We start from the raw sequence: 12615 nt of genomic DNA, 5'->3' as shown, positions 1-12615 counted from the left end.
ACATATTTACAATAAGAACAAAGAAAAAAATTGTCAGTATCGGGTTATTTTTAGACTTTGAGGGTAAATACCTTGAGTGAAATACCAATATTTTATAGAAAAACCCTCTGTTGCAGCAGAGCTTCTTGAAATTTTTGTTTGTTTGTTTGTAGTGATCACATTCTGAAATTTTGTTTTGCCTGAAGCTTCATACAGCTGATCTCTATCAGAAGAAACCAAGTGTTTTTAGGTTTGCTATAATTTGATTATTTATACAAAATTCCTTCAACCCCTTATAAATGTGTGAATAGGGAAAACAAACATAAGCTCTTTGTTATAATGCTAATTGAGTTGTAATACTCTCCCACTGGGTACTCCTCTGTCCCTGTAGGAAATTAAATCCCTTAAAAAATCTAACCCCTAATCCACTTAATTTTCTTTTGAAAATCAAATTAGGCAGCCAAGTTCTACTTTTGGATACCTAAGTACCTTTGTAATCCAAACCCAGGTCATGTTCTGAAGTGAAGCTGCAATTGTGTGTCCTGCTTAGCCCAGGTCTGAGCTGTTTCCTGCCTTGGGGCTGCCTCCTTTCTTCCTCCCTCCCTCCCTCCTCCTCAAGGCTCCCTGTTTCCTGCTCTGGTCAGAACTACTGGAGGAAGAAAAGAGAGTTGTTTTCTCTGGTGAATGATCCAACCCAGATCCCTGCTTTTCTTGTGATGTCACAACAATAATAGGGTTTTGAGGACAGTGATGGGCTAAGAGATGGAGAAAAATTAAGTTTTGTAGGTGTTGGTATCATCTTTTATTAAAGCAAGTGCCTTTGCTGGACTCTGTCATGTGTTTGCAAAGTTGCCTGCTTTTGGTTATCAAGCTACTGAAAGTCACTGCCTCTCCATGTTAACCTGGTCCTACTTTCCTTAGAGCCAAATCAGCAGGGTCCTCAGAGCTGATATTTGAGCTCAGTTCCTTCCATTTGAGGATGTCCCTCTTTCCCTACAGAGCATCCAACCCCCCGAGCTGCAGCAGATGGGCAGTAACTCACTGAGTGCCTGTTTTAGATGGAGGAATTAAAGACTGGGAAAGAGGGAGGACAATTGTCTGGGGATGGGGTGACCCTGCCTGCCAGGCTGCAAGAGAGTCCTTGGAATGAATACAGTGCTGAGTGCTCTTGGGTCTGTTTCTTCAGCTTTTGCCATTTTACATCTCTAATTAGGCATGGAACTAAATCCTTAGGAAATCTGGAAGGCTGCAGTGGGAGAGAGTCATGCTACAGTGGGAGTGGGGTGGCTTTCAGTCTTGCTGGCTTCTGTTCTGCCACATCTCTATTAAAGACGCCCTCCCCAAACCTGAATTCACGTGGAGAAACAAAAGCACTCTTCCACTCAGGTGTGATGTTCTCTTGTTGTGAAACACCAGCCAACCTTTTTCCAGCCAGGACTGCATGGATGGGTGGCTCTGTGGGTTGCAAAAGTCAATGATGTGAAAACAAATGAAAAAACCATTTCTCTTGGAGTTCTTGGAACGTGTGTGGAACAATTGCTAACTGCTCTGCAGCTGAAGGTAATGTCAGGGTATGAATCTGCCTGGGCTTGCCTAGCAAGAGCAGACCTTGTCTGACAGAAAGGTCAGAGCTGTAATTCCTTGTAAGAGTTCAAATCCCCCAGTGAAAGAGGCCAAGGAACATCTGTATTTGGGCAGAGGAGGTCTGGCATGGTTCTGGCACACATCCAGACAGAGAAGTTTGCTGTGCCTGTGCCACTGGGACATGCCACTCCTTCTCCAACTTACTGGCCCGTGTTGATAACCTGACTGCAGATCTTTCTGACAGTACCAGGGCTGAGCAAGCCCCTTTGTGACAAGCAGCAGATGAGACATTTAGCATTCACTACTGCAAACATCTCCCTTCTATCACAAATCTCTGCCCTACAATCTCCTTCTGTAGCCTTGTGATATTTGAGGTATTTGTCATTACACTGCTGTTCTGAGGCTCATGGTGAATTTTTACAGTTGGGCTGGGATTTGCCTGTAGCTCTCTGACATGTTGAGCTGTTTGGCTGAAATGTTTGCTGTAAGAAGTGCTCTTCCAGAAAAAAAAACCCCAAAGAAACCCTTGTATGTGAAGGCAGAAGGGATGATCACCTTTTGGAAGCACTTATCTCTCAGTATGGACTGCAGGAGGAATTTGTGCAATAAGATTAGACAAATGTCTCACACCTACTGTCTCAGGCCCTCTTGAAAAGTACAGGAGGCATGGGAGTACCCTTAGAGACCTGGTCAAATTCACAGTGGCCCAAATGAAGCACGTGGGAGAACAAGGAATTGTGGTGTTCTGTGTAGGAAGAGCCGTAATGCTGATCAGCCTGCACCCCACTCTGCCTGCAGTGCACTTTGGGTTTTAACCCAAATGAATGATTTCAATATTGTGACACTGCTTTAGTGAACCTTATTTATTTTCTTTACCTCTGAACTCTTTATAGTGGGGATGGAAAAAAATCATAAAGTATGGAGGCATGCCCGTGCAGTAATGAGGCCATTTGTGTCCCATCAAAGTGCTGTTTTCATCTTTGGGTTGAAAAGATGTTTATTCTATTACTGGTTGTGGTCTTATAGACTTCTGTTTTTCTAACCACATGTTTAACATAAATTACCAACCTCCGAGGGGATATGATGGCCTGTTTCCAACTGCATAAACCACTGTTTCATGTGTAATGGAAAAGTGAATTTTGGCAGCTTTAAACAAAAAAAGGACCTTAAAAATTTGCATTTCAATACAAAAGTACTCCTATTGGCTCTGAGTCATTCTGGTGTTTATATATGCATTTGCAGGCTCCAAGAGCAGTGCTTCCAGAGGTAGTTAGCACTTGCATAAAAGCACAATGATTTAGCTGAATCACCTCTAGGAATTAGAATTTCAGTGGTCAAAATTCAGACTTGAGCCCAATGTAGCAACTTCGTGCAGGATTTCACCCAGGCAGGAATTCAGGGTTTAGGGAGTGCCCTGTGTACTCTGGAAATTGTCTTGCCACTGGTGGAAGTTCACTCTGGATGGACAATGGGCAATTCCTCCTCATTCCCCAACCTTGTGCACCAGGGCACATCCTGGTTTTGTGCCACCTGCAGGATCCCTGCTTTGGAGAAACCAGTCCATAAACAATGGGATAACATTTCTGCAGAGTTTTTCTGCACCTGCACTGTTTCCCTTCAGCCCCAGCAATGTTTCCATTGTGCCCTATGTGGGACAGAATTTTATCTGCTGGTAAAATACCAGGGAACCTGGGTCATGTACTCATGCCAGTTTTCATTACTTTCTGCTAATTATGATTGTAATTTTTTTTTTAATCTGCTGAGATTATTACAATTGTATGGAGATTCTCTATCTCCGAAAATAAATAAGATTCTCTACTTATCCTTTGATGATCTATGTATAGTATGAACTACCTCTCCTCTAATTACATTTGCCTGATTCTTCAGCAAATCTTTTAAGGCAACATTAATCAAGTGAATTTGGAACAGAGAGCACCTGAGGTGCCTCATGCAAACCCTCAGATTGAATTTAAATTGTGCTCTTAGAAATGAAAGGTAATATCCAAAGAACTTTTCAAAAATTTAACTTCAAAACCTCCCAAGAATATTTTATTTTGATACATCTCAAAAACAAAACAAAACAAAAAGAAACAAAAAAAAACAAAAAAAAAAAAAAAAAAACCAAAAAAAACCCAAAAAACCCTGACCATTTTTATTGCCAGTATATTCTGCTCTTAGATATATTCAGTTTACACCAGGAAGGCAGACAAGAATCACTACTCCATCAAACAACATTTAAGGAGTTTTCAGTAGCCACTTGGGAACAATAAATAAGCTTCAGGCTTGTTGCAAGAGCATGTATTTTATATATCCATAAAGCAAAGATCCTTCCTGGCTAAAGGGTTGTGTGTCTCAGTACATATTGCTGATCTGGTTTTTTGTTTTGGTGGGGCTTTTTGTGCCAAGTTAGGCACTTTTCTTCCAAAACCCAAGTTATTTTACACTGGAAAAGAGGCAGCATAGAGATTCACTTTACAGTTTGACAGCTGTTTCTCGGTAAGTTTGCAACAAAAGCCTCATGTGAGAATTCATTACAAATTCCAAACTCAGTAAAAAATTGCAGTCAGGTGTTTCTGAACCATCACAAAATTCAAGAGAAGGAGCCCTTTAAGTGTAATATTAAACCTAGCACATATCTTAGGGCTTTGGGTTTTTTTTTAACTTCTTAAAAAAGATGGGTTCAAGACTCTTCTACATTAGGTTCAAATAAACTGTATTAGTGAAGCATTAATTCTTCTGCACTTCTATCACCTGTGTGCCAATAGATCTAGAAAGAAGTGGCAGAGGAAACCTTGTAAATCTGCCTGACACAATTTTATTCCCCCTCTTCTTTCTCCATTTTCTTTGGTTTATTTTCTTCACTCAAGAATGCATTAGTGCTCTCAAAATAAATAAACCCAAACACTTTTATAATGACTTCCTGGGCTTTGATATTTACTTTTCACTATATACATTTCTAAGGAGGGTTTACCCCATGGTTTCAGCACCCTTGGTAGTTTTTTGAAAGTGTAGCAGTAAAATTGCAATTTCGGGGCTGTGTGTGCTATGTCTGCTCCAGTGACTTGCATCTACTAAGTGAAATGGAAAAAGAGGGTGTTGGGGAGCTGAGCTGTGACCTAGGCTCAGGGAGTGTGCACCCAAAGATTGGGAGAATTGTGCCCAGAATATTAGAAATGTATTGATGTTTTCAGAAATAATTCATAGTGCTATTTGTGCTATTTAATGGTCCATGAAGCCAATGGATATGTTAGAGCTGGCACAGCTTCTGTGTGCTTCAATAGCTTTAGATTAGAGTATGTTCTATTTGGTTTTGGAAAAATAGAGATTTTCACATCTTGATAGCACTATTACAATAATTTGTGTTTGTTATGCCTTTACTGCTTTGCCTCCAGATGATGTGGATTGTGCTGAAAGCATGGCATGGGTGAGCTCTGCTAAATGATGAAGTCTTAAACTGAAACTACAGCTTCTTGTTAGACATCACATGAGGGTGTAAAAAATGTTCTCAGCATTCTCTGTGCACTTTTTCATAGGAGGAATATGCGAGAAATGCAGGTTAAATTTCACATTCACATCAGCACTTTGGCAAACCCCACTTGAGTTCCTGTGTGAATCAGGATCGTGAATAGTTGTGTTTGATTCCAGGGTAACACTCAGTTATTTGTAAGCTCAGGCAGGACAGGATTGATGGTGAATTCCAGCCCTGCAAACAAAATGCACTTGTACATCTCCATGGTGGAAGTCAGCAGTTTTGTTTGTAAAGATGATTTTCTGTGCCCTGTGTAGGATCTTGACCTGAGAAGAAAAGACTTTTATGGCATGAAAAACTGAAATGTTTCTGTGCATTGACTACTACCAGCTGTCAGCACGAGGTATTAGTATAGAAAAGAATCCCACAGTAATAGATGTGTGCATGTTTTTGTAGATAGTAAAACAATAACTTTTTCACTGTAAACCCTCTGTCCTTTGGGACTGGGGAGCTCGTGTAAGAGCCTTGACTTGAGGAGTCCCAGATGTGGGGCAGGAGCTGAGCCCCAGGGCATACACGCTGAAATGCAGCCTGCCCTCCCTTCAGTGCTGCACTTTGTCAGCTTCAACTGTGTTTACTCCACATTCACATGTTTATGCAGAGATGTTTCATGAATTCTTCATGCCAGGTCACACCATCTCTGCCCATCCCCTTTGTTAAATGCACTTATTTGAGCTGGTGGAGGGAATCAGATATTTTAAGACTGTGTCCAAGATTTGTTTATTTCCATATTTTTCTTTTTTTTTTTTTCCATTTATTTTGTAAAATCCAGGAAAGAAGCCAATTTAAGCTATGCTCATACTGTGTCTGGCACAAGAGAAATAAATCAGTAGCATTTTACTGAGACAATATGTAAATACAGCTCAACCTTCCTCACACTGATCACTTGATTGCCAATTTGGCCTCTGTGCAAGTACAGTGTGGCTGAAATGATGCTTCTTTAAACTCACATGCTACCACCATTCAGCTCTCCGTATATAGAACATTTTTTTGTTTTTAATTAGCAGCTTTGATATTAAGCCAATTGGCAAATATTTATTTGATGAAGATTCTCCATTCATTAGCAAAATGAGAAAAAATGAATCTATAATAACATATAACTGCCCCATTAAGCAGCATTAGCTATCCATTTGAGAGATAATAATGTAAAATACAATTTTCCGACCGCCAGATGTTGATGAATAAAGTGGTGATGAATTGGTGGCACTAAAGCAGCAAACAGGTCAGAGGTCAATTAGTTCCAGCAGAAAGAAACAACCCACTGGGAGAGTGGCAGCAATGCCCTGATGGATGCTCAGGGGGTGCCTGGCTGGTGTTTTATTCAGAATTGTGAGCAGGCAGCTGAGAGACACTGAGACTCAGGAAAAATTGATGTTTACCTTTATGGATTACTGTTCTTATTGCAGCACAGCCAGGAGATCCCAGCAAGGCTGGGGGCTGTGGCAGTGCTGTCCCCTCCCCAGGCAGCTGATAATACTGGATGATAATTTTGGACTCACTGAAAAAAATCCCCTCAGCCTCACTGAGACTGGGTCTCATACAGTGCCTTGTCCTCCACAGACATCTGGATATTGTTCAGCCTTGACATGCTCAAGTGAAAGTCACTGTGCCTCTCCTTGGGGGCCAGTCAAAGAAAAAAAGATTTATTCTAACACGTAATCCCATCCTTCAAGAGAAAAACACCTCGGAACATGCTGAGCTTTGATTTTGGGTGACTGGAACAAAGGAAGATGAGAGCTCCAAGATGAGACAGCTGAGTTGGAGGACCCAGCAAGGGTGTGTAGGATGAGTGCTGAAGTGTAGCCCCACATTACCAAAATCACTGACTGTTCCCTAAGTTTGTAGGAGTAATGCGTGGTGGAGCAGGGAGGATCACAGCCCCAGCATTGTTCTTTCACTTTGCTTAATTAAGATATTCACAAGGAGTGAGTTGAGGCTTCTGTTCCAATAGATCTTTCTGAGAGAGTGCCACAGAAATTAATCAACTTTTTTTAAAAATCATCCATTTTATTCTGACCTATCACCTTCTCTTACAGCACTAGCATGTAAAGCTTATGCACACTGTGTTAAACTATGTTAATATATTCCACAAATCACTCCCAAGGTTTGCTGCATTATGTTGAGCAAAAATGTGATGTGACAGATAATAGAGAGGAGAGAACACAGGCACATTCCCAGAGACACACTCCAGCTCTAATTAAGTGCAAGTTTTGGAAAACAGTCATTACAAAAAGTGCTCTAGTCCTTCTGTTGGTCATTATCTCCATCGCTGACTGTCCCCTACAAACTCCTGTCACTTTATGACACTGCTGGAAAACTTAAGGGACAAGAAAGAGTAAATATCCATCACAGACTGCAAAGTGAAATTGGTGGTGAGCTGGAAGCATTCTGTGCGTGTTACCTGGCAGAGGGGAGATGTCAGTGATCCACTCTGCTTTTTGTGCTGTAAATCATCTTTGTTATATTCAGATGTTTCATTCTCTGGAAAAACAGATCACTGTTTTTCTGTCTGAATAGCTATTTCCTCCTCCTTGTATACTACACAAAAGCTATCGCTTAACTGTAAAAGCTTCTCATCAAATCTCTGCAGGATGTTCTTTGCCCAAATCTGCACTTTGAAGACACTTTTTGCAGTGCAATATCTGAATTATATCAGATATATGGCATCTTTTCTTTTTCTTCCTGAAATTAGCAGCTCTGAGCAGAATTTAGAGTTGGAGTGGACAAAAATCTGCTAGAAGTGGCTCACTAGAAAATGTTGTGGAGTTTTCTAAGTAAAACTATGTGTGGTTTTTAATTTTTTTTTTAAATTCAAATGTCTAAAAAAGTCTACATATTTTCCCCTTTTTGAAATTAAAGCTGTACTTCCAGAAAATTCCACTGGGTGCAATTAGTAGAGATGGTAGAAATGCTCATAGTGAAAGCTGAAGCTGTTTGAAATCCAAAAGGGTTTAGCTCTGAATTATTGCCATGATCCTGCAAACACTTAGACCTGCTCTTAGCTTTAAATGCATGGAAATCAATCAAACCAGCTGAAAAACCCCAAACTATTTTTTACCACTGCAGTGGTATAAATGGAATGTGTAAGATATAGGTGGTGCCAACAAGCTTTCCTCCAGCTGTGCCCTGATGGGCAGGTTGGGGACACCCTGGGGACCCTGAGCTGATGTTTCCACCTGCCCTGACCTGCCTTTGTTCCCCTAGAGCTGGGCTGAGCCCTTGTGCCCAGCTCAGAGCCCTGGGGCTGGGCTGAGCCCTTGTGCCCAGCTCAGCACAGGGCACACAGCTCATGAGTGCAGAGGGAATTTGCTGTTTGCTGTGCTGTGCTGTTTTGTCACCGTGTGAGGATGATGCAGGACACGCTGGGTGATGTGGCAGGAGGAAGGGGCTGCTGCTGCTGATGGTTTAGTTCTTTCCTGAGTGCTGTCTGTGCTGGAGGTGAGGGTTTCTCCCAGCAGGTGCTCAGGGAGCCCCAGGACTGGGCTCTGCCTGTGTGTGCCAGGGCTGTGCTCCCCCCGAGCTCCTCTGCCCAAGGTGAGAGCCAGCCCAGGGCTGTGTCACCATGGGCCAGGGGCTATTCAGGACTCTGGGAAGCCGGGTTGGAAGCTGTGCTGGCCCTCTGGACGTGCCTGATGTCAGCTGCAATTCCTGCTGGCAGGGCTGGGTGTGCAGGGGGTGCTCGTTAACATGCATGGGATAAAACACGCTCAAATGCTGTGTGCAGCTTCACTCTTTTTATTTCTTTCTCTCTCTTTCTAACTTTACTGAAGAAAATCACTTTCAGAATCTTTGTTTGAACATCATCTTCCTTTTCTGTCCTGTTATTTTCTCTCTGCTGTGATTTACAGAAAAACCCATGTAAATATTTTATGATAGAGCAAATTTTATTCTCTCTTCTTTTCCCTTAAAGAAAGCACCAATAAATGTTGCTTTGTTTTTGATTCATCCTCTGTAATAGCTTTCTCCCAAGCCCAGAAAAATCCTATACAGAGACAGATCCACACTTTATTTCTTTCACAGAAGAGATATATTATTGACTTCTTAGTGTAGAGAATAGTATTTTTTTTCTAATAGCATGGACTGTTGTCCTGATATTAGCATCTGGATATATCTTCTTCAGACAGATGGGCTTGCTATTTTGAGTCAAACCCAATGTGAATGATCAAAAAATTAATTTAAAACAACGAATTAAGATAGTTATTAATTTACAGTTCCATTTTCTTCCTTTCCATTTTAAATATCTATGTCCTAATGCATATATACACACATGTATGTACATAAAGAGTACCCACTGTAATTTTAGCCAGTATCTCTCAGCAGATGCACGCACAGAAAAAAAATAAATGAATAATTTGCTGATGCAGAGTTAGGAGTCGATGTTTGTTTCTGAGAGCTGAAGAACATGTAAATGTCAGCCCAGATCCTGTGGCTTTGTCTGCTGTCACACTCAGCTCAGCTGGGACCCGCAGCAAGCAAACCTTTCAGGAAAGGCAGCCTTGAGCTGGGGTGCCTGTTTGAGATGGGCTGTAAGAACTGTGTGCCTGTTTTCACGGGCACTGTGCTGACACAGAGCCAGCAGGGCTGGGCTGAGTTTTCTGTTTCCTGGCAGGAGCCCCCAGAGCTGGGAGCTCCAGCACGGACCCAAGTCCCTGGCAGCTCGCTCGGGCTGTCCTGTCAGCTCACATATGTCACAGGAGCTCTGGGAAGGAGCGGCTCTGAGAGCTCCCTCCTGGTCATGACATCTCCTGCAGTCTCCTTGAACTCTCCTTTTGAAAATCCAGGCTGTTCACCCCATTATTGATGTGGTACAGCGGAGGGAAGGGGGAGAAGTCATAAAAAGTATGTGCTTATTCTTCTCTGTCGCTTTTTTTCATTGTTTCAAATTTGTGAAATGCAAGTTCAAAGAAAGGGTAATTACTTTCTGCAAGGTGCATTTATCTAATGGGAGAGTCATTTGCAATGAAAATATTTTAAGACCTAGGTGAAATGCTGCTAATGATTTGCTTTGTCAGGTCGTTAGGTAGCTTTCAGGCTTCACTGGAGGTAGCAGAAGTTTGTTCTCAGCATGACCACTGAGGAAGCACTGCCTTAATTTGTGATCATATCACACTTGCTTTTTATAGTATCAATTTAGAATGATAATCTCTCCTCGTTGTGGGGGACAGTGATGGGAGAAGGGGCTGGATTGCTGGGGTTGGAGGCACTGGCCAGGTCACTGCAAGTGCCCCTGGAGCAGGCACTCACTTAAGCCTTCTTTTACATTAATGGGCTGATTTCATAGCCCAGAAATCTTTTTTAGCCTGTTCCTTTTTCTTTTTCAGTATTTTTTTGGTTGTTGTTGAGCTGTTGCAGCTCAGCAGGCTCTGGCTGCTTGTATGCCAGGGGGCTGTTTGTACCAGAGCTGCTTCCCACAGGGTGTAATTCTGTCAGACTGACGTTCTTACTGAGCACTGCTCAGGCCTCTGGCAGCCAATTGATTTCAAGGAAAACGTTTTAGTATAAGAATCTCAGATTCAGAACATCTGCACAGCACAAGGATCTCTGTGCCTTTATGAAAAAGTTGCTTACAAGGAGAAAGAATCTGGGCACTTGGAAGGGCCACTTCACCTGTACCTCTGCAGTTCCACAGACAGCCCAAACCCTCTGGCAATGTAAGAAATCTTCATTCCTTCATTTATTTTTCTAACATATTTATTCTAAATCACAGTGAAATCAGGTTTCCAAACTACTCAAACGTAGCTTGAAATATAACAATCATTTGTCACTTAAGAGCTTTGGCCAGGCTCCTTGAGAGAGAACTGTGAGAGGGTGCTCAGTGTCACCTGGATATTTGTCTTGTGATGCTGGACTTGCACAAGCAGAAATTAAAAACATTTAATTGACATGGACACATTTTGATGATAAACTTGACTTTTAGCCATGAGAACTCGAAAGATCTCTCACAGTTTTTCCTGGGAGAAAATTCTTTCTTCCATTCCACACCCCTCAGTCTTTTTCACTCCTCCCACTGCCTCCCCTTTTTGTTTGTTATTGAGGTATTTAAGTCTGCCTAGGATAAGGGACCAAAGAAATAATAGAAGTGAGAAATATTACAGGTAAAATACAATATTAATGTAAGTAGAGTATGCTACTACTATTTTACAATTATTTTTTATAAGAACATCCATTTGACTGTTCCCAAACAACTGCATTTAGGTGTTTCAGATAGTGAGTACAAAACTGTTTTTAGAAATACTGGGAAATTTCACTTTATTTTATTTAATCTAGTTAGACACCTTGTCCTATGATCATTATAGTCTGCTTCTTTATGGTTGGATCAGGTTTCACTATGAAGAAGTGAGTGCATTTTTACAAGAGAAAATTCACACAGAAAAAAGAGCATTTGGGGCAATGCAAGGAAATACCAGATTTCTTGGCCTGTTTTCTTTTACTTCCTTCTGTTTCCAAATGAACTTGCAGATCAGGTTGGGTATAATGTAATTTTACTCCTAAACTCACTTATTTAATCTCTTGTCAAAGTTGTACTTTAATGTCTATCCCCAACCCTGGTAAAATTAAAAATAAAGAGCGTTGTCAGGTCCGGAAATGTAGTTATTTCACTTGTCATTTCTTGTTAGTCCTTTCCTTCACCTATGATCACTGAGTGGATAAAATATTTAACAGAAATGTGCTGTGTTCTATGAGAAGCATTTGAGATGAGCAACAGGGGCTGTCAGCAGAAGAGGTCATCAGGCAATTTCACTCTCTGCTGTCTGCTGGGGCCTTTGTAAGCCAAGTGTTATGAAAATAGGCCAGTCACACTGAAGGAGCTGTGGTCTAACACACACTCTGTGTTTTCAATAAGAGAATTTGGCTTGGATCCCAGGAGGACTTATTTCTTATGTGTGCTACTTCAGGTCTCTGGGAAATTGGAAGAGCATAAAAGTTCATTTCTGTGTGACCCAATGTAAGCAGTAATTTAAGAATGGATTCAGGTCTTTTGTGAAGCAGGGGTAGAGTGCACCTACACTAATTAGGGGATCTGTACCTACAAATGGGTGACAGCAGGAGCCAGTGGTCTGAGAGGCACTGGGTGGATACAGCCAGCTTAGGATGGCTTAGGTCTGATTCACAGAGATGCTGAGAACTCGTTATTTCAGTGATCAAGCAAGGATGTTCAAAACTGAGTGCCTCAAGATGAAAAGCCATCAATAACCAGGTTCCTAGTGTAATGTGCCATCCTTCACCAGATGCTGTACATTGCTGGACCTTTGTTGCGCAAAGCCAACACTTCAGGGATCTCTTCTTGACCTTCCTTTGAGCAGAATTATGGCCCTCCTTAACGAGCTGCAAAGAGTTTTGCATATCTGGCTGAACCTGTGCATGTCATCTGTGCAAAGAAGTCACATATGCCACAGAGTTTGCCTCTCATCAGAGGCACAGAGGGTGAGCTGAGCCTGCTGGGACCTGTTCTGCATGCAGAATGGGCCTGGGTGAGCTGCCTGCCTGAAGGAGCATGGCCAGGAATCCCACCCAGGTCAAGC

General features: G+C 41.9%; 1 long non-coding RNA gene across 5 annotated transcripts in view; it reads left to right on the top strand.

Annotated features, from left to right (window-relative positions):
* LOC148221892 (uncharacterized) overlaps positions 1-12615 on the top strand; it is a 185725-nt gene that overhangs the window by 74298 nt on the left and 98812 nt on the right. For 4 of the 5 annotated variants that reach the window (XR_015807212.1, XR_015807211.1, XR_015807207.1 and 1 more), the window contains exon 1: positions 9743-9931. The exons of the other annotated variant lie outside the window; for it this stretch is intronic. This is a non-coding gene — a long non-coding RNA (uncharacterized LOC148221892). Of the gene's footprint in view, positions 1-9742; positions 9932-12615 lie in introns of those variants that run through there. 5 annotated transcript variants of the gene reach the window in all.

This window comes from Sturnus vulgaris, chromosome 16 (genome assembly GCF_052056855.1).
Source record: "Sturnus vulgaris isolate bStuVul1 chromosome 16, bStuVul1.hap1, whole genome shotgun sequence".
NCBI classification, from domain to species: domain Eukaryota; kingdom Metazoa; phylum Chordata; class Aves; order Passeriformes; family Sturnidae; genus Sturnus; species Sturnus vulgaris.
This window is presented reverse-complemented; position numbering and strand designations above follow the sequence as displayed.